The following is a 26,098-nucleotide window of genomic DNA, read 5'->3' on the forward strand; positions in this document are numbered from 1 at the left end:
TCATCTTTCTAGTCACTTCTGGCTTTTAGAGTCTCTAATTAGAAGTCAGGTACAATTCTAATAGGTCTGTCTTTATGTGTTACTTGCTCTTTTTCCTCTGCAGTTTTTCATATTCTTTCTTTCCTCTGTTTAGTGTTTTGATTACTACGTGGTAGTCAGACTTTCTTTTCTGGTTCAATCTATTCAGCTTTTTGTATACTTCTTATACATTTATAGGCATCTCCTTCATTAGGTTAGGAAAATATTCTTCTATGATTTTGTTGAAAAATATTTTCTGGGACTATAAGCTGGGATTCTTCTCCTTTCTTTATTCCTGTTATTCTTAGTTTTTTTTATAGTTTCCCAGGTTTCATGAATGTTTTATTTTAGGAATTTTCCTTAGATTTAACACTTTTTTGATAAATGTATCCATTTCTTACATTGTATCTTCAACCCTGATATTCCCTCTTCCATCTCATGTATTCTGTTGGTGAAGTTTGCCTCTGTTATTCCTGTTCAAATTCCTAATTTTTTCATTTCCAGAATTTTCTCAGTTTGCATTTTCTCTTTTGATTCTATTTCCATTTTCAGGTTTTGAATAGTTTTGTTAATTTCCTTCCACCATTTGTTTGTGTTTCCATTGATTTCATTAAAGGATTCATTAATTTCCTTATTTTTTCTTGGGTTTCCTTAAGGGGTTTCTTCATTTTTCTCTTTAGGGACCTCTATTATCTTCATACGGCAGTTTTAAGGTCTTTTCTCCATTTATGTCAAAATATCCAGGGACTGCTTTTGTCGGATAGCTTGACTATATTAGAGACATATTTCCCTGACTCTTATTGATTGCATTCTTATACTGGTATCTAGGAATCAAACATTGGGATGATTATAAGTCCAGGTGCTGATTTCTGGATTTGTCTCTGTTGGGTTGGTGTTTTGTTCCTTGTTTTTTGTTTCTTCTCTCGACTTTTCAGAAGGTGTTATGGCTGTGCATTGCCGGGGAGGAAATTTTCGTTGGACCTGATAATGATGTCCACTGGGGGTTCCAGGTAAAATATTTCTGGATATTGAGAGCTGACATTAAGAAATGGGGATAGGCTACAGCTCTGAAGGGGTTTACAGGAAGAAGGAGAACAGTGTTCCATCAGGATCTGCTTGTTTCATCTCACTGGAATGAGTGGAGAAAGTGGAAAGAGGTCACCAAAGAGAGTCTGGTATAGCACTCAGAGGGAGCCTGGGCTAGGGTGGATCTAGAGGAGCAGAAGGGGAGAAGAAGGTCTAGAAACCACCTACTTGCTTCCCTAGCAGAGTGGTCTATGGGTTATCATGGAGTTCCTGCTGGAGTTGAGGGCTGGGATAAAGCAACAAGTGTGAACTTAGAAGTTAGGAGGGGAAGGTCTATTGGATCCACAGAATATGTAGGTGGAAGGGAGAAGAAGACTGCAACAGATTTTCTTTCACAGAGATGGGGGTTACTGGAGGATTAGGTTTGGAGGAAAGAAGGGTATGGTGAAAATTTCTAGTTAGTTTATCTGTTTCACTGGCCTGTTTAACTGGTGCATTCTCAGGGAATGTCTGCTGGTGTTGGAGGCTGGGATACTGGGATGAGTTAGGTGAGGGAAAAGGAGAAGATCTTTGTGATCCATTGGGGATAGGGTCAGAAAGAAAGGTCAGAGACCACAGTAGATGTTCTGCTACAAAATTGGGCATGAGACTGGCGGGGGCAGGAGGGATTGGGTCTGGAAGAGCAGAAATAGAGTTGAAAATCTGCTGTCAATCTATCTGTTCCATGGCAGGAGTGGCCTTTGGGTTAGTAAGGGGTGCCTGCTGGAGTTGAGAGGTGGGATAAAGCAACTAGCTGGGGTAGAGGCTCTAGAGGGAAAGATCTGTTGGGTCCAGAGTAGATGAGGGCAGTTGGGCAGGAAAGGCTGCAGCAGGTGTTCTGCTGCAGAGCCAATAGTGAGACTCATTTACAAATTCTTTTTATGAAGTTAATATTATGCTAATACTAAAACCAGAAAAGGCTCAACAAAATAGAGACTCATAGGCTAATTTCCCTATGAACATAGCTGAAAAAAGAATAAAATAGTTCATGATCTTTTGTAGCTAGAGTTTTCCTGCCTGGCCCACAGTCAGGAAAAATTTCTCTTACCCACCAGTCCCACAGCCGCTCAGACCCAACCAAGTAAACACACAGAGACTTTTATATTGCTTACAAACTGTTTGGCTGTGGCAGACTTCTTGCTAACTGTTCTTATATCTTAAATTAACCCATTTCTATAAATCTATACCTTGCCACATGGCTTGTGGCTTACCGGCATCTTCACATGTTGCTTGTCAGGCGGCGGCTGGCAGTGTCTCTCTTACTCAGCCTTCTAATTCCCAGAATTCTATTCTCTGCTTGTCCCACCTATACTTCCTGCCTGGCTACTGGCCAATCAGTGTTTTATTAATAACCAATCAGAGAAACACATTTGACATACAGAACATCCCACAGTACTTCCCCTTTTCTTTTTTTCAAAAAGGAAGGTTTTAACTTTTACATAGTAAAATTACAGATAACAAAACAATTATCAAGCAAGAATTACAGTTATGATATCTAGTCTATTTATAATAACTAGTCTGTTTGGCGAAATTAAAGAAGATATCTTAGCTATCTTATATCTGTGAGTCTAAGTTTTTATATCTAACTTATCTTTTATCATAACTAAGGAAAATTATAATTATCTCTAGTCTTCAACTACATCAAAGACCTCAGAAGGATATAATACTACCTGAGAAATGGGAGAAGGATGCAACTTTCAGGAGTCTTGCAGGGTAGACAGAGACAGCTGGCAGCCTGGACAGTCACCCAAAGTTCTCTTGTAAAGTTGGGGCATCTGTCTTCAGCCCACAGGGCTAGAATCTCTCAGTCATTTTTCTCAGTGTCCTGTAGAATGTCTGGCAGTTTTAGGTATAAGATATTATGGTAGATTATTATATATACTAGTAAACAAATTTAGTAAAATAGCAGCCTTAGATAATTTGCACTATAATTTACACTGTTATGGATTCTTATATGTTGATACAAATGTAAACTATTTTTATATTCCTGTTTAAGATAATTTGTGTATTGATACAAATACAGAACTATATTTGTTATAATGTACATATATTTCTACTCTTATTTGAAATATTTGTATATTGATACAAATGTAAATTTATATCTGCCATACTTTATGTATGTTCTACTTCTGTTTAGGATATTCTGTATATTGATATATATTTAAGATTATTGTCATATTGTATATTGCACTATATATTCCTACCTCTGTTATAAATATCTTGTGCATTGTCACAATTTTGAAGTCATCGTTCTTTACCATACATTTGCTTATACACTCTTTACCTTATTTATATGCAGGCTTAGTCCTTAGGTTATTTCGGTAGATAAGACTTACAGATTTATAGTCACCTATGCTTGTCATCTCTATAGTTACGTTAGTTAGGTTATCCAGATTTACAGATACATAGGTCAGATGGACAGGTAATCTTCAAACATTCATAGACCTAGAGAATATGGCATTTAAATAACTTAGAATTCTGTTGACATGAGACACAATTGCTCCTGGCAGCACCAATTTGATCCCGAGAGAATGTTGGGCTTCTAAGACATTTCCATTTGAAAGTTTGTCTTCTTGGCACAAAATGGCCTACTGGACAAAGAACTGCCCTTACCTCGACTGCTGACAGTACGAATGCTGTCCTTTCTGGACAAGCGGGACACAAGGAAAGTGAGCACTGTACTCTGCCAAGACAGGGTAAGATGGTCTTTCAGAATTCCTGCTTCTGAAAATGATCTGTCAGATACTCTAAGCCTGTAGCCAATTTGAATGCACCAACAATTCTGAGAAACATTAGGTGACTGTCCAGGCTGCCAGCTGTCTCGGTCTACTGTTGCAAGATTCCCAAAAGTTGCTTGCATTCATCTACCATTTCTCAGGTACCATTATATTCCTTCTCAGGTCTTTGATGGGACTGAAGACTAGCAGTTATAGTTACAACTTAGTGGTCAAAATAATGGTAGTAAGTCTTATGAGGGCAGAAGACTTACATTATATGTTTGTAGGGTTTGTTTTGATCATCTGCACTTAGGATAATTGCCCTTTAAAGGAAAATATCTTGGGAACTATCTGGTTGAAGAATACTCAAGATGAGCTGAAAAGATCTTGACTGTAATGAAATCTGGTATGTCACTTACACCAATTGAAGTAAGATTTTAATAGAACTATAGCAATTCCATTGCCCTGAGAACAAGAAATAAGCACATTATTTGGAAGCCACTCACATTTTAGATGTATCTTTAATGTTTAAAATCAGATTCATATATATATATATATTTATATTTGATGTGAAGACCTAAGTAAGTTCATCGCTCCCCCTCCCCAAGTTTCATAGAATGGTCTCAAAATCACTGTCTTGTCAATGTTGAACTTTTAGTTCCTGCCTTTACTTCCCACATGCTAGGATTACAGGCAAGAACCAACACACCTAGTTTATGTGGTGCTGGGAGTTAAATTTGGACTTCATGTATGCTAGGCATACATTCTACCAACCAAGAACCAGTCCCAGATCAATAAGTTAATTTGTTAGTCAATGTTTTGTTGAATATTTAACATGACTAGATTTGTGCATTTTCTTTTTTAAATATTTATTTATTTATTATGTATAAGTGGTCTGCCTGCCTGCATGCCAAAAGAGGGAGGGCATCACATCTCTTTATAGATGGTTGTGAGCCACTATGTGGTTGCTGGGGATTGAACTCAGGACCCCTGGAAGAATGGCCAGGGCTCTTAACCTCTGAGCAATCCCTCCACCCCCAATTTTTGCAGTTTCCTACTATTGAATTTTAAAACTTGTTGTTTAAAGACAGAGGATAGTATCAAGCTAAAACTAAGTTTTCCAGTGACTTCTTGTGAAAATAACACAAGAAAACAAGTATTAAATACATTTACTTTATTACTTTCTAAAAGTGTTTTAGAGTCATAAGTCCCTTTCCATGTTAAAGTTTCATTATATGTGAATGATATATACATTTACCAGTGTCTAATGGTTAGTATAAAGCAATAATAGAAACACTGTGAATTATAGCATAATTGAACTTATCATATATATGTTGAAGGTATTTACATTTAGTCACAAAGAATTTATGAAGGTTATAATAACTCAATATTGTGTCACCATCCTAATGTATTGTACAGTGCACGAAATAAATACTTCTTACAGGCATTAGCTACTGGGGTTGTTATCTTGCCATAATATATCAAATTAATTCATCTCATAATATCTGTCCATCAGCATCCTCCCTTCAATGACACAGAGCAAAAAATTTCTCTAAATAATTTTAATCAGTTCACACTGAGGCCAAGCCCATTTCAAGATAAGATGACAGTAATCTTTTGACTTCTTTCTCTCTCTAGTAGATTACATTCTATTTCAAACAAGACACAACAAAACCTTACAAGAAACATAATTAGAAGTGAAATTGCTTTAAAGTACCTTTCTCTCTAGAGGAACCTCTTCACCCCCTGTGACGTGCTGGGATGTATCTAATCTAATGATCAGCTGCCACCAAGTAATTGAATGTCCCTGAGTTTGGCCCACTAGAAAACCTATGCATTTTATTTCTTTTAGCTTTTTCTATACATAAAAGGGAAAATGGACCTGCATAACACTATATTATCACTTTTGATGAGAAGGTGCTTATATTTGTAATCTGCTATCAAGGTTGATATAATTTTGGCACCCAAGGGCTAATACTTGAGAATATATTAATCAGAATGAACATGCAAGTGTTTGAAGAGATTTTTAAATAGTTTTAGAATTTTGAGGTTATAGTTTCAAGAATTTATTTATCCTTATTTATTATGAAATACATCTTTTTTAATGATACAATGATCTCTAAGGGAATAAAAGAATTAATAGCTTACTATCTGGCAGGTGAATAGAAATTTTCATACTTAGTAAAACTGAGGACTTTTATTGACTTAATTTTGTCTTGTGGTAAGGACATCCAGAGTGTTGGCCATGTAAAGCATATGCTCTACCACTAAGTTAAACCTTAATCTCATATGAACTGTAGAGATCCACAGATGTTTCCTAGTAAGAACTTACTCAGGGTCTGAGATTCTGAGCTTGTTTTATCCAGCAGGGCTGCATAAGGGGATGATTTGACCATGGGCATGGTGACCAGGTGTTTGGAAGGGTCTATACTTGACTGTGTGGTGTGCTTTGATCTAGCAAGGGGGAGATCTTTTGCTGTGCCCCTTGGTATTGTTATAAAAAGCCCCTTTGCTTGGACCTGCCTAGGCTCAGTGTGCTGGACTTTGAGGACTCCCCATGGGAGACCTCGATTTGGGGGATGTGGGGATGTGGAGTGGCTTGGGAAAGAGGGCTGTGGGTGGGAGGATGGAGAAGGGGGGGTCTGTGGATAGCATGAGGAGTGAGTAGAAAATTTCTTAATAAAAAAAAAAAGCCCCTTTGCTGTGGAATGTTCTGTATGGCAAATGTGTTGCTGATTAGTCAATAAAAAAAACACTGATTGGCCATTGGCTAGGCAGGAAGTGTAGGTGGGACAAGGAGAAGAATAAAGCTGGGAAGTGGAAGGCTGAGTCAGACAGACACTGTCAGCCACTATGATGACAAACAGCATGTGAAGATGCCGGTAAGCCACGAGCCACGTGGCAAGGTATAGATTAATAGAAATGGATTAATTTAGGCTGTAAGAACAGTTAGCAAGAAGCCTGCCATGGCCATACAGTTTGTAACCAATATAAGTCTCTGTGTTTACTTGGTTGGGTCTGATGGCTGTGGGACTGGCAGGTGATAGAGATTTGTCCTGACTGTGGGCCAGGCAGGAAAACTCTAGCTATACCCCTTTGAAGTGGCAGAAGGGACCACTGGTTTTGATCCAGGTCCTTCTGAAGCTATCCAGTTTTTTTTTGTCTTTCTTCTCTTCACTATCTTTCTATCTAAAAGTTTCTTATCCCTCTCTCCTCCTCATAGCAACCCTTTTAAAAGGTGGGAGTTGGCCTCCCACAATCAACTAAATTTTTCATATGATGCTGTTTCTTGTGATATGTTAATACTCAAAACTAGGCTATAGCATATTTTTCCATGGTTTGTAAGGAAGAAGTGGTTAGTGCACCTTGTTCTGAAAATAGCACAGATGACTTAAAATGAGATTCTGAAAACACATAAAGCTTACATTGCTTAAGAAACCCTCTCAAGATCTCAGTTATTCTTTATCTTACCTATACATTCTGTGAAAATTGCTATCTCACATATAATGTTCTCTTTCCTAGCAATTAGCAGACTTGCAGTCTGCTTGTCCCCCAAGGGGGTCACAATCCTGTCTCAAAGACAGCTTTAGAGAAATATGTGAGCAATGCAATCTTTCTTATCTCTAAGACTGTTCAATGCCTAAATGAGAAACATTGTGATTTAAAACATCTAGTTTCCAATATACAAACTTGCTGACAATAGCTAAGCTCCCAATTAAGTTATATTATATTCTTGGCACAACATTTTGGGAAAGCGATTTCTAAGGAGAATCTGTTAGTGCAATTCTCCATATGATCAGCTTCAGATAAAAAACGAGGTGTTTCTGAATTAATACAATTTGTTAAAAGGAGGTGAGTTAGAGCATACCTACGTACTAAACCCCACCAGTTGGTATCACATAATAAATGTAAAAATTTTATGTTTTTGTCTGTAAGTCATAATTTTAAAAAGTCCTCACTGGTACAGAATGCTGCCCATTCTTTCATTATACATAGGGAGAAAACTTGTAGAGAATTATTGAGATTGAAGTCATTGGTGCATAGGTAGCCAATCTGTACTGGAATGCTTTCTTTTTTCCACAAAGATAGAAAAGTGCCTCATCTTTTCTCCTCCTCATCATTACTAGAACCATTTCTGATGTCCTCATTCTTCTGCATTATCTTCCAGACCATTTCATTCTTGTCTGTCTTAGTGGATTCATCTTTAAATGACAGGCGATTGAATGACTGCAGTCCCTCTACATCTACATCGAGGTGAGTCCTCTCCATCTTTGAACAAAAGTTACTTTGTATTAGCATATTCTCTGTCATCATTCCTCTCTTAGTAATTTCATTGTCTATGTGTATCATTCTCCTTGTACCCATAACTCTAGGTTTCTCATATCCTTTTCTACATCAGTCTTGTACTTTCATGTTTATCCCCTGAATGTTGTTATAATAATCAAATTAACACCTTCATAATCTCAATTTGATAAACATCACAATATTTTTTGCTCAGCATTGATTCCTTGACACAAACCTAGAATGACAAATCACATTATCATATCCTGCCTCCAATTCTGTGTCAACCTTCTGTCAGTGACATCACATTTTTGTACCCTCTCTCTTGCCTCTCATACATTTTGTTCTGAATTTGAGATAAACCATGGTTAAGTTCAACTTTGTATTATCCATAATCCAATCCTATTTGGAGTCCATTACATTAATTATGAAAGCTCAGCCTTAGCTTAGATTTGATCTCAACTAGCTCGTATAACTTAAATTAACTCATGTATATTAATCTATGCTCTGCCATGGGAAATTGCCTTTCACCATACTCCCCATCCTGTTTCCTTAGCAACTAGCTGGCAACTCCACCTTTCCTCTTCCCAGAGTCCTCTCTGTCCCGAAAAGTCCCGCCTAACCTCTTCCTGCCTAGCTAATGACCATTCAGCTTTTTATTACACCAATCACAGGAATATATCTTCACACAGTGTACAATCACAGCAAAATATCTTCACACAGTGTACAAGTATTCTAACATAATCTTGCTTTAGGCCTCCATTTATTAATGTTTATTCCTTCATCTCTCTCTATGTATTCATTTCTCTTTGCGCATATTTCTCTACTTCTGACTGTAGAAAATCAATAAAATTAAAACTTTTCTTGATTTGCATATTCTCCACCTAATCATGAATAACTAGTTGCTTTGAAACCTTCCATGGATTTTACTATGATTATCAGGTATTAAGTCTTTTGAACTGTTGTGCACCTTACTATGTTTCATGCCTAATCTTCTAAAATACAATTTCAAGTAAAGATTTGGAGAAAGACTTAGATTTCCCTGAAGGAATGTAGCAAAGTTTAGATTTGAGCATCAAACTAAATGGATGAATCTAAGTGAAGAATACTCATGACAGCCAAAGCTAAGGTAAAACTAATGTTGGCAAAGTGTAGAAGACTTGGAAGTAGCAGTCTCTGAGCAAGAGAAATGCTGTGCAAATTCTCTAAGGCACAGTCCTGACTGAAAACATCACTACCCATGAGGCTGTTTAAAGTTAATCTGTCTGCTTAACATAGAGACAGTACACAGTGTGTTCTCCCACATTTCTCTTCTCTCTCTCTCTCTCTCTCTCTCTCTCTCTCTCTCTCTCTCTCTCTCTCTCTCTCTCTCTCCTCTGTCCTTCCATCCATCCTTCTCTCTCTTTCTCTCTTTGTTTTTTGAGAGAAGGTTTCTCTGTGTAACAGTTGTGGCTGTCCTGGTACTCACTCTGTAGACCAGGCTGGCCTCATGCTTGCAGAGATCTGCCTGCCTCTGCCTCCAAGTGCTGAGATTAAAGATTTGTGCCACCATCACCTGGCTCCTCTTTTGTTTCTTATACTGGCAATTATTTAAATATTTGTAAATAATTTTTGCAAATATGGGAGACAACTATTTTAAAAGCCTTAGAGGCCTTTCTACCTTATACTAGAATATAATAATGTACTTCTTTCTTCCTAATACACAATGAGTAGTTTTCTTAAACCTCTTGTGTTTATGGACTTCTATATATGTATGTGCACTAAGTAGAACCACATAAAATATGACTAAATAAATACTTTATAAAGATTGTTATTCATAAAAACGAGTTTACTGTTCTGAAATTTATCTAAATAGAATTAAAAACTAATAAATGAATTTAGAAAGCTGCTCAGTTTCAGAATCATAAAGTATCTACACTGAACACAACAAATCTATCAACTCTGCTTTATTCTCATCTCAATCAGGGCACTTTTTGGACTTCAAATCATTACAGCTACAAAAATGGAGAAATTGGATATAATACTTTCTGGAGGTCAGAAACTATTTAAACTCTTATGCCTTAGACAATAACCTTTCTTTAGAAAATTACAAACACCGCACTTTTATAAAACTGCCAGGATATATGTTTTGTACATTTTGCTATTGACGTTACTGTCTGTTATCTACTTTCATTCAAGGTAACAACTTGCAAGGGCACAGGCTCATACGTTCTGATGGCCAACGTTTAGACACAGATAGTGTGTATCTCGGTCTGTTGGAGGGGCTCCTGGCAGTGGGATCAGGATCTATTGCTGGTGCATGAGCTGGCTTTTTGGAGTCCACTACCTATGGTGGGACACCTTTCACAACCTTGATGCAGGAGTGAGGGGCTTGGACCTGCCTCAGCTGAATGTACCAGGCTTTGCTGACTCCCCAAGGGAGGCCTTACCTTTACCTTTTCAGAGGAGGGAATAGGGGTGGGTTGGGAGGGGGAAGGCAGGGGGAGTGGGAGGAAGGATGAGAGGGGGATCTGTTTGGTATGTAAAATGAATAAAAAATTTCTTTTTTTTTTAAATTTCTTTTTTTTTTTTTTTTTGGTTTTTTTGAGACAGGGTTTCTCTGTGTAGCTTTGCGCCTTTTCCTGGATCTCGCTCTGTAGACCAGACTGGCCTCGAACTCACAAAGATCTACCTGCCTCTGCCTCCCAAGTGCTGGGATTAAAGGCGTGCGCCACCACCGCCCGGCTTTTTAAATTTCTTAATAAAGAAAAAAAATGTGTGTGTGTGTTCCTTCACATTTTTGAGAAGAATGAGATCCATTATATCCTATACATTCCACTTATTCTTAGCAACTTCTTAAATATATGATATGAAGAAAATTCATGACCCACCTCAACTTTAAAGTTTTCACTAAGACAAATGGAAAGTGCAGAGAGAATTTTTTTCTTTGTGTTCATCTTCCATGGCATATTAACTTCTGAAGAGTTCCTGATACAAAATGTAAATTAACTGGCATGCATATGTTTATGTATATATGTATATATACATATATATGTGTGCACATTTGTAATATATATATATATATTATGATAAGGTTTAGCAGTTTTGAGAAATGTTGCAGAAATTGTGAAAAGGTAGTTAAATATTTAGTCATATTTTCATGTAAGTGCTTATATTTCAGGCATTAAACTTACAATCATTGATATGGAAAAAATAGCATTTGACCAAGGAACATACAGATCTCAAAAAATTAAAAAAACAATTTTTTTATAGTACATATCAGGACTGCATGATAAATCAGTAAACTTTATACTTGCAAGTACTCTGGAAATTTCTAATTATTGTATTGAAATCAGTTCTGTTTAGATAAATAAAGATTTAGAAGAGCAAACAGTTAACAGGAACCTACAAACAACTTAAACAAAGAAAATCAGAATTCTACTTCACATAAAAACATTATTTAAAAAATATAAACTTGGATCAGGCTACAGAGATGGTTTAGTGGTTAAAAGTACTTGATGATTTCTCGTAAGTCCCTGGTTTTATTCCCAGTATACCGATGACAGCGCACAGATCTCTGTATGTAACTCCATTTCTAGAGTATCTGACACCTTCTTGTAGCCTCTACAGGCATCTAGCATATCAAATGATACACAGACATACTTGAAAGCAAAATATATTCACAAATAAAATAAGAAATATGGTAAAAACGAAACAATACAAGCTGGGATAGTGGTGCATCCATTATAATGCTGCCAGTTAGAAGGCTGAGGCAGGAATAATCAATCATGGGTTCAAGACCAGGCTAAGATACTTGGTGAGCTCCTACCCCAATAAAAGGTGTTAATCAGGTTATCCTCAGTCTACCCTACATTATTGGCATTTCTGGAAATTAAGATCAATTTAGTAAGCTCATCTCATTCTTGAACATGACTGAAGTATCAAATTGGCTTACTAACATTTAAGTGAAATGCTAAATATGCTTGAAGAGCTGTTAAGACAAAATAAATTCCTTTCTGGATGTTATTAGAATTTGTCATATATCATGCATGCATCAAAATCTGAGTCACAGATATACTCTTTTCTAAAATATCTTTGTTGATTTAATATTACAAAGACATGCCTGATGTTTACCAAGGGGTTCTTTTTGTAGTTTGTTTTTTAATGTGATAGAACCATGGAAGTTTTCTTTTAACATATTTCAAATGTAACCATTATTGTTAATAAGAGAACACTTGATGAAATTTGTGAATAAATGGCTGAACAGTCAAAAAAAACAAATAAAATAAGACTGAAATTTGGAAAAAAAAGAATTTGTCATGACCATTCATAATTTTGAAAACAGAAATTTATTCTAGATACCCAAAGATCTACATATTAATGTTCCAATCATAAAATACAATTCATGGAAAAATGTTTTCTGAGTGGACCTGGCATTGTGAACTGTATTTTTAATTAACTTACAATGATGAGACAAATCAATTGATGAAATGAGTAGTAATAATTTGTTTGGCTGACTCAGTCCTATATGATTGGGGAATGTGTGGTCACTCATTATTCTTCAGTATTCTTCCTATGGTCACTATAGAGAGTGATTGACCCATAATTATTTCTCTTCTATTTACTAATTGTGGTTGTGATGGAGAAAGTGTTTCTCATTATCCATCATATTTAATTAAAGAAGGGTAAACCTATGATTGTATATCATGTTATCTTATTGCAGCATTATAGATCTGGAAGAAAAGGCTGAATAGTTTAGTTTAATAGTAAGTTTATGCTGTGTATTCATAGCCACACACACATCAATATGCTGCTTGATAACATTTTGGAGTAGAAGAAAGGACTGAATTTTGCTTTCAGATAGTTGGACTGCAGTCTCTAGTTGGTTCTCACTACCAAGTTGTGTAAAGTTGGGCATACTTCTGTGCCTCCGAAATGGAGCCTATCCATTTAAAATTAAAGCTAATGGAGATGCTGTCACATTCTCTTTAAATAATGTTCAATCACCCCGAGTACTCCAAAGAATTTTCATTTGGAGTAGTTATCCTGGAAATCAGAGATGTGGAAAACAAGGGAAGCTACTTAGTCATTCTGAATATGATGCTGTACCAAAGCTCAGCTCCAACCCCAGACAGATACTGGAGTCTTTGTACTATTCATCATATTCATTTTACACTTCTGAACCTACATCTCCTGTCTTGTTTTGTAGTCATTATCACAGATTTCCTTTTTGTTTGAAATGGTTGCTTACCACTTGCATGAACAAAGTTATGCCAACCCATCTCACTAACAATATAGTAACTTCACTCAATTTCCAGATTAGTTGTCCCATGGCTGCAGATGCCTAAGGGCAGCAGATCCATGTACGTGATTATAAATGCAGTCTTATGTGAACATTTTTATGACATCACATTCTCTTTGTTTTTCTTTCTTTTTTTTTTTTTTTTTTTTTTTTTGGTTTTTTTCGAGACAGGGTTTCTCTGTGTAGCTTTGCGCCTTTCCTGGAACTCACTTGGTAGCCCAGGCTGGCCTCGAACTCACAGAGATCCACCTGGCTCTGCCTCCCGAGTGCTGCGATTAAAGGCGTGCGCCACCACCGCCCGGCTCTCTTTGTTTTTCTTAACTTCATAAATTACTATATCACCCTTGAAAATGAAAAATGATATTCCAAATGACAAGGTATAACACTAAAACTCCTGATTAAACAAAAAACGTTTTTCTTTAAAATACTTTAGTACTCTTAAAAATATCAGTTGGGAAGATGCGTATTAGTTCTTTATTGATCTCTGGTCTCTGTGATGTACCTGCTGTTTTGAAATTGTTACTTTCAGTCTCTTAACAACAAGAAAACATTTCATCTAAGATCCACAGGCAAACATATCCTCAATTTTCACTTTCTTAATCTCTCAAATGTCTTCTCTTGCTCACATAAAGAAAGTGAAATGCATCTGGTTTCATGTTTCCTCATGAAAGGACTGCAGCTTCCATGAGTCTTTGGATTCTTTCCTGTGTTTTGTTCCTTTGTTTTCCAGTTCAGTTAAATATGTTCTGCAGAAGACTTCTGATGCTGAATTATCAGTCTAAATAATACACTGGTATTACTGATGTTACTCATCATGGACACACAATCTAGTAGCTGGCACTAAACTTGAAAACCACCCTGCCCCTAATGGGAGTCTATTTAGAGAGAATGCAGAACTTCTAATGTGACCTTACATGACCCTGAATAACATTCAGGTAACTGGACATGATAGAAGTATAAAGTAATTCAATCACTTATTATATTTTATTACATTTTTGTCCATTTTTCTTTTACTGAAATATAATTTCCTAGTTATGTTTTAAGAAGAGATTTTGTAGGAATTTTTTGTCTCTACTCTTTAGGAGAACTAGTATCTTCCACTCTAAAGATCTCCTATTTGATTCAGGTTGCTTAAGTGTCTCAAGTAATTATAATCAAAGATGACATCAAAATATCAACTTTCATGTAGTCATTTAATGTTGTCTAGACCCAGCTTTGGGTTTCTGGTTAGCAGCTGGTTGGTTTCTCTTCCTGAACAGCCAAACCTATAATTGTCTGCCTTACTGAGTTATTACATCCGGGCCTATAGACCAGCCCTAGGCAGTCAGTGCAACAAAAAAACAACCTATAGGTTCCAGATAGAACTGCAATTACTCAGACGGCCCACCACAGACCTGTTAGCCCTCTCCCTGGACCTGTTCCTTTCAAAGGAAAACACCAGGTTTGTTATCCACCATCCTCCCACTCGATTCTCCCTCATGACTAACCCTTGTAATTTTCACAGTAGGTCCCTCCCCACTACCATCCCTGTGTCTGGTCCACTTCCTCTTCTCAAATATTTTCTCTTCTACTTTCTTGTCTCATATGTGTTTAGAAAACATTCCACATATGATCAAAAATGAGTAATGTCCTTTTGAATTTTGTTAATTTTGATTAACATGATGATAACTAGTTCCATCTATCTTTCTCCGAATGACAAAATGTCATTTTTCTTCATGACTGAATAAAACTACGTGTGTGTGTGTGTGTGTGTGTGTGTGTGTGTGTGTGTGTGTGTGCGTGTGTGTGTACACATGCACACATACATGTGTCACACATGTATGTGTGTGTGCATTCGTGTGTGTGTGTCATCTTTTGTTTTGTTGGCTCAACATACCTAAATAATAAGACCAATTTAAAATGGTATTTGTCTAAATCATGGCTTTCTCTAACAATTCATTCAAAACTCAGCCCTGTAATTCTGTCACATTGTTTCTAGCAAGATGATATGCCTACCACACTGTCTCTTTTTGGCTGAAGTTAGTATATATAGTCTTGTTTCAATTACAGACTTTTCATATATAAATGCCATTTCATTATATCTTATTTCCTCCCTCTCCTACTACCTTCTCCATCCCCTTATGCCTTTCCCTTGGTGGCCCCTACCTCCCTTCAAATAGTCTCCCTTTCTATTTTTATGCCACATATGTTCTATTACTAGTTCTTTTTTCTCCTTCCTTCCTTATGGTCTTTTTTTGCCCTCTTAGATTAGGTAATATTTCAATAGGAATCAGAAATTGTTAATAGAGTGCTCTTATTTTATTGAAAACTTGTTTTACAGAATTTTATTGAGGTAAAGGAATTTTTGTTTTCAGTGTAGGAAGATACACATATTTATAACAACACAAACATATATAACTGTAGTACATGTGTATGCATTTTACTTCCCATTTTAAACTAAAATTTAGTCACTTATTCTGCATTTAAGCTGGCCAACTTTCCTTTTCACCCCTAAGGTAATTCAGGTCTGATGTTTATGAAATGATTTGTTTTGCACATTCCTTTTATAACTGCTAGGAGACTTGTTTCTGCTTTGAGTCATCTCCCCCTTTTTTTTTTTCAGAGCTGAGGACCGAACCCCATTCCCCTCTTTTGTTTGAAGTTTTTCGGCATGCTGTTGGAGAGTGGTAAGGGGCACAAGATGTAAAGGAAGATTATTACTAACGGAATTCTTGGTCTCTGCTAGAACTAAGATATTTTAGAATTATGAAATGAATAGTGAACTTTAAAATGTTAAAATGACTGACAAAAAAATGGCAAGGTGCTAAACTAAACTAGCCTTGCATATTCTGTAAGCATCAAGAAAGCCCTGGTGGTTTAAAGGTAAATCAACTAAAGCTTTGTGTGACTCAGGAGGGATTAATATACTTTGAATTACTTTAAGCCTTTAGGCTCAAAGTAGTTGTTATACCAACTACATATGAATCCCCATGGAACAGAATTTCCTGTTTTGCTTCTTTTTTATGAATTTGTATAATGATCCATGTGGTATCCAGAGAGCAATGTGAAAACATATTGATTCCTCATGCTCAAACCACATCTCTGTCATTTATTTAGTTTTCCACATGATACACACTAAATCGAAACTACCTTATGTGCCTAGCATAATTGCTGAGATGGAGCCTTCCTTGTAGTCTGAGGGTTCCCTGTTTCAATGTATGAGTTAGTTTTAGCATAAAAGTAATTATTTTTAATGAAACAATCCTGTTTCTTCTCAGTGGATCAGGTGTTTATAACTATCTTGAGGTCTCATGTCCTGTTTAGTGTTTATAACTATCTTGAGGTCTCATGTTCTGTTTAGTGTTGATAACTATCTTGAAGTCTCATGTTCTGTTTTATTGTTGTTTCCATTGTCAGTTCCCATTTTCCACTATTCTAGGTAGTTATTTAATAGTACACACACTGAAAATCTCATTGGAGAACTTATAATCACATATATTGTCTATATTTCAGGCGCTAGTGAATGGAATTGAATAGAACAGGCCAAGCCTTACAAAGTGTTAACTGAAACTGTCTAAGAAGGCCCATATCCCTTTTCTATAATTATTATTCACCAAGAACTACACCTCCCTTTTCTGCTCATCCTGTAATTATTATTTCTAATCATGAACTCATTTTGAAATTTTACTCTCCAGTACTCACTATATTTAATATTTTCTTTGCTGTTTCTATATTCATGTAGAGCAAATGGAACACTCTGGGTATTGGGTAGCACTGAGGTGAGATCCTGTGATGTGAGAACTTTACATCTTAGATGGAAGCTCATTAGGACACAGGCAGGTGGAAATAACAGGATGCTCTAAGGCAATGTTTCTCCACCTTCCTAACACTGTGACCCTTTAACACATTTCTTCATGTTGTGGTGACCCCCAACCAGAATATTATTTTTGTTGCTACATCATAACTGTAACTTTATTATACTTAAGAACTGCAATGTAAATAGCTGTGTTTCCTGATGGTTCCAGGCAACCCCTATGAAAGACTCATTTAATTCCAGGTTGAGAATCACTGTCTGAGAGGCTATAAAACATTAACTGCAGGGAAGCCCCTCTAGCTCAGAAAGTAAACCACTTACTAGCTACAGGGAACCCCTGAAGTGACCACAGTTACTGAGCTCTCTCCCTTCCCAAGAGCATATAAGCAACAAAGAGGGTTGCCTGGAAAAGGCTCAGACAAACTGAGCTACCTGGAAAAGACACTCTCCAATCCACTGAGCTGCCTGCTGGCCATGCAGTATGTCCAAGTTCCCAGCTATTGTGAGCTAGGACCCAGGCTCAGTGAGCTTCTGGTGCTGCGGGTGCCTCTGAACCAGTTCTCCTCCTGTAAGGAGCCTCTCTCCAAAATTCTCAGAAATTACCCTAGCCTAAGCAAGATTCACCAAGTTGGATTTGGTGATAACTTTACTTTTGTCTGCCTTCAGTTCCCTCTCTGGGGTAAGTTGATGATTCTATGTGTCTTTGAACAGGCTTTAAACCCCATACCTTGAAAAAAATGGGTTTCAAACTTCCAAGAGCCCTCTCTGCTTTGTAGAGGGGTTTCCTCCCTGTGTGCAATGGTGAAATTGTGTCCTCCAGTATATTGTGCACCCTAATATACTTATCTGGGGTCAGAGAACAGAACAGCCACCAGATAGACATAGAGGCCAGAAACTGTGGCGCACACACCTTTAATCCTAGCCTTCTGGAGGCAGAGATCCATCTGTATCTCTGTGAGTTCAAAGCCACACTGGAAACAACCAGGCATGGTGACACATTCCTTTAATCTCAGCACTTAAGATCTCACATCTTGCTTGGGAAAGACACACACCTTTAATCCCAGAAAGTTATGACAGGAAGTAAAAAGGTATAGAAGGCATGAGGACCAGGAACTAGAGGCTTTTAAACTTAGGCTTTTTAGCAGCAGTTCAGCTGAGATCCATTTGGATGAGGACTAAGAGGCTTTCAGTCTCAGGAAACAAGATCAACTGAGAAGTTGGCAAGGTGAGGTTGGATGTGGCTTGTTCTGTTTCTCTGATCTTTCAGCATTCACCCCAATATCTGGCTCTGGGTTTGTTTTTATTAATAAGACCGTTTAAGATTCATGTTACAGTATGCCTTGCTCTGTGTGTTTTCCCATCACCTGATAAAAGCTTGTATGCACCAGTTGATTTTGTTTGCTGTATCTGAGATTTCCCCTGTTGTTTACCTTTTGTGTTCAAAAATTGTTCCTGCCCTTTAATTCTTTAATTGACAGAAAACAGCAAACCTGGTCAAAACCCTAGATGAGAATAATTATAGAACTAATGTCATTTTTATTAACAACTATTTCACAATGAGTACTGTTCCTGAACTCTAAAATATTTCAAACTGAAGTTCTACCAAAAGTAGTGTTGTAAGGACACTGCTTTTTTCTTAATTAATATAAATGTTATCTCTGTTATCTGTTTTTTGTATCACACACATAATATAAAGATACTGTTATTTAGATAGCTTCAAAACACAACTGTCTAAATAAAATGTTTTAGGATTAAACTGTCAAAAAGTTCTACTACCATTAAAGGCTCATTAGGTAATTTCTGATGAATATTTTTACTTATATACTAAAAATAATAAGAACAAATAAAGAAAAGCTTTCATTGAAGAAAGGAGTAATACAAAATAATTTAGAAGAATGTAGTATTTTCCCAGATACAAAATTTGGAAGGGGAGAATCAAATGATCTTTAAGTACTAACACAAGTTTATTTGGATAGGGCTTAAAGAAGGGAATCAAATTTTACTATAACTACAGGGAGAAATTGCTCATAGCTAACTTTCTTGTGACTACTGCTCAATCTATCAGGAATTTCAGAGTGCTGGTCTTCATACAGTCCAGCAGAAGTAAAGGATATTCATCTCAAAAGGATGATGGGTGGAAATCATTGATATCTAGAAATCATTTCAAATGAACACTGTCAGCAAGCACAACATTTAATGGGGAAAAAAGGTGCCACAAAACCTTCTTGTTATGGACCAAATGTAATCCCCAGATATTGAAGTTTTAACCCCCAAAGAGATAATATTAGGAGGTAGGGCACCTGGCAAATAAGTCTTCAGAGTAGAGTGATCATGAATCTAATCCCATTATAAAAGGGGTCCCAGAAATCAACTTTACCTCTTCTGTTCTGTGAGAACATAAGAAAAAGATGATTGACTTTGAACCAAGGATGTATAGCATACACTAGATTTTCCTGTGTCTTTGTCTGTGGTGATGAGATAGAGATACAGTTCTATACTGTTACCCTCAGCAGCCCTACAGTTTTAATATTGTAGGGATCCTGACTCAGGTCAACCAGGATTGATAGCTTCAGTGCTGAAAATAAATTTCAGGACTAGCCAGTATTTTAGAACAGAGTCAGAGACTTTATTAGATATATTTTTAATATGGTTCTATGTAGTGCCTAGAGGATAGGTGTATAGGGAAAAAAATACATCTAAGAGCATGGGTCTGGGTTTCCATATGAGAGATCTGCAGGAAGTAAGACAATTAAGGAAGTGAGCTTGCAATGGAAAGTCACAATTAAATTTTAGCATTAACCAGTATGTTATATCTTGAAAGGTTGTTAATAAACCCTTTTCCCCCATTTTCTCTTTTTAGATAAGTAAGATTATAAGGAGATTCCTTGATGAAATTATAATCTATTAATATAAAATTGTAAGATGCTATATTTACGCAAATGATTTAGAACATTACTTTCCCCTATAACAAAAGTTTCTGTTATTTTCATAGCAAATAGCTGCTTTATAGCTGAGAAAGTAGAAAACCTTAAGAAGCTGCTAATTTGCCAAAATTATTTTATTTTTACCACTTTTTAAAACTGAACATAGTATTTTTCATACAATTTATTCTGATGATGGTTTCCCTTCTCCCAACTCCTCCCAGATGCTTCCCACCTACCCTTCTCCCTTCCTCCCATCTCTGTTTGGAAAACAAAGCAAACAGGTAAACAAAAAGCTTGCAACCTTGTTTTTGACCAGTGGCTTCTGATAAGGGCTCCTTTCCCTAAATCATATCAGCACATTTTCCCCTCCTTTTATTTTCTGCCTCATATTGATCTTGAACTTTCTAGCTTCCAGAACTGTGAGAAATAATATGTTGTTGAAGCCACATCATTTATGGAATTTCATTATAACAGCCTGAGCAACTAAAACAACTCTGTACTAAAGTATAGAACTGTTTTAATTCAATAATTTTAAAACCAAGAATCAATTTTAAAACACATACAAAATATGGTTTGATGGGTCCAGGATTGAGGTAGGAGGAATTATGTGAATCTTACAATTGTAAATGCTAGGAATGTCTTTCAAATATTGATATTTCATTTAAGTATCAAGTATCTGTGCAAGAAAGAAACAAAAGAGTCTCATCTCCTTCACTGGACTGTGAAAGATGTTCCATGTCAATAGAACATTGAACCAGATTTTCAGAGGCATAGAGTGACAAGAGAGACTATTCTTAAACTTTTCAGCATACTCGTAATTGAAGAACACTTGGTTAAAGAACACTGGTAATTAATTGTGGGCAAATGGTGAATAGAAAGTATCTACTGTTTTGTGCTTGATAGAACACAGCACATTATACAGAGAGGTTGCCATATCATACTTATTCTTGTGAACTTCATCTGTACCTCAGATTCAAAGGCATTTCATTTCAAGTGCAATGGCATGTTCCTTCCTGTAAAGGCAGCACTCAGGGGACTGAGAAAAGACAGTCTGCAGTGCATAAAAGAAGAAAAGAACCCCAAGGCTGCTGGCCAGGATACCAGCGTCACCAGTTGAAGATAAGGAAATACTAAGAATTTAAGTACTTAAAGTTTTTGGTACTTATTAATTTTTTAAAATCTCTTAACTTTTTATTCCAACACAATTCAATCTTCCATAAAAATTTGGTAGGCTGTACAAAAGGAAAATAAAAAACAACCATGATTTCATGTACTTTTTATTTGCTGACATGAGTTATGACCTTTTCTAAAACAATGCCTTAGAATGTATGCTTTCTATAATCATATTTTATAAAGAACCACTGATATTAATCACCATTTCAATTTTAAGTCCAAAACAAATGCACAACCACTTATTTTAAAACTTGCACAAAACACAATTTTTTACAAGTTATGAACTTTACTAACTGAAATGATTTCCAATATGAGCAAAGGCTTCTATGTGCTGACTTGCAACCTCATCTTTAGATGCCAAGTTTAGATAATTTCAAATTCAGAAGCTCCCAGCACTATTTTAGATATTATTGCTTGATTCAAGAGCATTGCCAGAGACTTAAGTATGAGATTATTCCTCTGTGTGACATGAGGTTTTAAAAAAAATCAAATGTACTACTCTAGGTGTACACAAAAACAGAATCATGTCTTAAGGGCAGGAGCAAAGTGGAGAGACCCTGAGGAACATTTACTCTCTGTAGCTAAAGTTTTCTCTGGTCTTACCCAGGCCCACACACCTCACAGCTGCTTATAAAATAATCACTCAGAAGCTTATGGGAATTAAAACTGCTCGTCCATTAGCTCAGGCCAACTATTGACTAGCTCTTACACTTAAATTAACCCATAATTCTTATTTGTTTAGCCACGTGGCTTGGTACCTTTCCTCAGTTCTGCCTTCACATCTTGCTTCCTCTGTGTCTGGCTGGCAACTCTTGACTCAGCCTTCCTCTTCCCATAATTCTCCTTGTCTGTTTATCCTTCCTATACTTCCTGCCTGCCTACTGGCCAATCAGCATTTTATTTATCAACCAATGGGAGCAACACATTCACAGCATGCACAGCACCAGCACCCATCAACTCTCACTTTTTCCACAACACAGAGCACATCCACAGGTTCATTTTCCTGTGTGTTATGAGTTAGAATTCCCTTGATTCTCTATTGTTTCTTTTTTTTCATTTCAAAGAGGAGAAAGCAACTGGTTTCTGTCATAACCAATTCTGTTTTAGTGATAACCTAAAAAATTCTCATTTTTTGACTTTATATAAAGGAATCATCATTTCCACGACATGTAACCCATGGAAGTATTAAAATAAAGCTCCCCGAAAAGATTAAAATACTGCACTAATGAGAAGGATGGGTGTTATTCAAAACAAGCATGCTTAGTAAATAATTTTTCATTTCAAGTTCTTGTTATTGTATCAACTTTTTTTTGTTTTAATGAGGCCATAAGATAGTGTGTGGTGTGAAGACTACGAAGAATACTGCTTAAGCCAAAGTTCATCTAAATAGCTGGGCAGAGTTGCACTTACTCCTTTAATCTCAGCCTTAGGAGGCATGTAAATGCAGTTCTTAACTAACCAGGGACACACAGTGAGGTTCTGTCTCAAAAACAAAACAAAACACCTAAATAAGAATGGCTGCTGTGAATTTAGTTTAATTATAATATTTAGTATTATAATATTTAATTATAATATCCTCTATTACCTATTATTTATTATGTATTAGAACAAAACATTTTTGTTTATGATCTGGAAAGATACACCATAGTATTTAGATAAATGTTTAGTTTGAATCTAATTTCCTACATCAAGCATCCCTGAATTTCTTTCTTACAAATAAATTTTTATTCATTTATTCTAAATGGACTATAAACACCTTTAAATGTATCCAGGATCTCTAGAGATCAATAAAGCACAAATTGAAATAATTTTGAATTTACCTTTTCTTACCCTTCACCCCGATCAGATGGCATCATCAGGAAAACAAGTGACAACAAATTCTGTTAATGATGTGGGAGAGAAGAAAGTCTGGTGGGAGTGTAAACTGGTGCAGCCTGTGGAGAAATCAGTGTGGAAGCTTCTCAAGAAACCTAAAGAAGGACTGCGCACTCTCCAGCTATCCCATTCCTAGACCTTTGTTGAAAGGACTCTACAGCTTTCTACAGAGATGTTTACCACTGCTGTTTTTACAATGGCAAGGAGTTAAAATCAGCCCAGATGTCCATCAGTGATGAACAGATAATGGAATGTACTACATAGACACAATGAGATTTTATTGCACAATAAAGAAAAATGAAATAAAAATCTTCAAGACTGTGGATGGGATGGATAAACATATTAAGTGAGATAAACCAGGCTCAAAAAGACAAATATTGTACATTCCCTCCTTCATGTGCAGCTCCTACCTTCTACTTATTAAATATGTGTGTTCAGATGCTTTAAGGGATGAGATAGAAAACACAATAGAACTCATGAGATTATAAAATGTGGCAATATTAGGGGGGATAAAGGGTCCAGAGGGGACAAAAGAAAGCAAGAAGATGGAGTATGGGACAGAATCAAATAAAATTTTATATATATAATTATATATATACATATATATGTGTGTATACATACATATAATTTATATATGTGTATATATGACATTATGAAACATACTACCTTGTAAGCTGATGAAAAATAACAAATAAATATTTTATACATGTACAATTTTATTTCTTTAGGTCTTGAATTGTACTTTCCTCTGAGATATAATAGCATATTGATTAGAGTTTTTTAATTTGTACCCTACTTCAAATGTGTAAATCTGTTTCATTCATGTTTTAATCTTTCATAATGGATTGGGCTTCTTAGAGGTATTTTTAAATATTGTACCCTCTTTAGAGCTTTACTTGCATCTTTCAAAAGTTAGAAATTTCCCCAATAATTTTGTATAAAATTATAAAAAGATAAATAAAAGGTACAAAAAAAGAAGATGCATTCACAAAAATATACAAATAATTGCTAATATTTTTAAATACCCTTTCTTTTTTGCATACATATTAACACACATACACTTACATATTTCCTGACTTAATATGAAATAAGCCAGAGACAATGGGTCTGTGAAGTCTTTCAAGTACTTAGGGTGGGAAGGCCACTCTCACGTCTACTAAAATTGGCAAAAATCTTAGTATCACTTTTTTCTACTTTGCTTTCATTGCTGTGGTATACTGATTCATCCAGATCGTATTCAAATCCTCTGAAATAGGTTCAGTGATTTCCCACGACCTTTCAAAGCAGAAAGCAAGACAAAATGTATGACTCACTTTTGTTTTCTTTAGTTCCTTTGGTTTCAGTTTTGTTTTGAACTAGAATTTAGTTGTGTAGCCCAGGCTCCCTTTTTTTTTCTCACTTTGCTTGCCTCAACTTCATAATTATCTTCTCTTTTCCTTCCGATCCTGGGATTATAGACACATAGACCCCAGTTAGTTCTCATGTAACCCACAGTTTAGCTTTTAAATTCATGATAGCAAAGATTTTATGAGATCAAGTCTATTATTTTATTTGAAGTCACACGTTTTTGTTATATCATTGTGCCACTATTTAAAGAGTTTATCTAGTTCATACATTTTCTGTAAATTATATATAATCTCTCTAAGTCAAGCTGGACACTTTATATTACATCAGCTATATTCTATAAAATGCCATACTCCATCTCCTAATTGACCCATAATCATTAATGTTTACTGCTGTGGATATCACTCTATATAAATAAAACACTGATTGGCCAGTGGCCAGGCAGGAAGTATAGGTGGGACAAGAAGAGAGGAAAATTCTGGGAAGTGAGAGGCTGAGAGAGAGAGGCCTGCCAGCCACCACCATGACAAGCAAGATGTTAGGTACCGGTAAGCCACAAGTCATGTGGCAACTTATAGATTAATAGAAATGGTTTAATTTAAGATAGAAGAAGTAGATAACAAGAAGCCTGACATGGCCATACAGTTTATAAGTAATATAAGCATCTGTCTGAGTGATTATTTTATATGTGGGTTGTGGGACTGTGGGGCTTGGTGGGACCTGGAGAGAAATTCTCTAGCTACAAATGGCGCCCAACGGCTCGAGTTTCCACCTTAAACCTGACTAATATTTAATAACCAATTCTAAACAGAGCCAAAACCAGGATCCTTCATGTCTCATATAGGCAGCTAGACACTGCAAAATGCAGGTTTGAACTACTGGCGGGTTCCTGGCGTGTGCATTTAACTGACAGTATGGCGGGAATGAGGAGTCTGCCAGGGGCACATTAAGCTGTGTGGTAGATTTAGTCTTTACTGGTATAAAAAAAAGAGAGAGAGAGAGAGAGAGAGAGAGAGAGAGAGAGAGAGAGAGGTTTCTGGGCTACACGCTGCTTTGATAGAAGCATAGACCCACTATTTCTGAGACTTGATAGCTCCCAGAGCTGGCAGAAAATGTACCACCGCCATGTTGGGAAGCTGAAGTGGGTGGAGCCAACAGCCACAGCACCATTTCAGGCTTAGAAAGCTACAGTTTATAGCAATAACTTCACAATAAGACTGATTCAGATGGAATAGTTTACAATGTATGGAAAAATGAAAGTAGGCTTAAAAAAGAGAAAAAAAAGGAATATATACAGTTATATAAACAAATAGATAGTTTTTAAAAATAAAGTCTTTAAAGAAACATTAAAGGTAATAAGCCACATAAGATGGCTATCACACAGAGAATCTGGATTATGTTGTCTTGGATATTCGTAAGTAAAAAAAAAAACAAAAACATTTGATTGTAAAAGCTGTTGAGTTATGCCAAAATGTAAATTTTAAAGGTACCTTGACTTCAAAATTTGGATATAAAAATATGTTGCTTTGGAAAAGAGTCTCTGCTTTTGTTTCCACAGAAAGCCAGAGGTTATGGATTTGTTCCAGATTAAGATACATCAGGTTTGACCAGCCAAGACCCTCTAAAA

General features: G+C 36.2%; 1 long non-coding RNA gene across 1 annotated transcript; it reads left to right on the forward strand.

Annotated features, from left to right (window-relative positions):
* Positions 1-432: 432 nt before the first annotated feature.
* On the forward strand, positions 433-25,433 carry LOC128097709 (uncharacterized). The gene is made up of 3 exons (XR_008213948.1): positions 433-1,028; positions 7,969-8,054; positions 23,099-25,433. It is a non-coding gene; the product is annotated as an uncharacterized LOC128097709 (long non-coding RNA).
* The last annotated feature ends 665 nt before the right edge of the window (positions 25,434-26,098 follow it).

Source organism: Peromyscus californicus, unplaced genomic scaffold, assembly GCF_007827085.1.
Source record: "Peromyscus californicus insignis strain IS unplaced genomic scaffold, ASM782708v3 Scaffold_5__1_contigs__length_169319896, whole genome shotgun sequence".
Classification (NCBI taxonomy): Eukaryota; Metazoa; Chordata; class Mammalia; order Rodentia; family Cricetidae; genus Peromyscus; species Peromyscus californicus.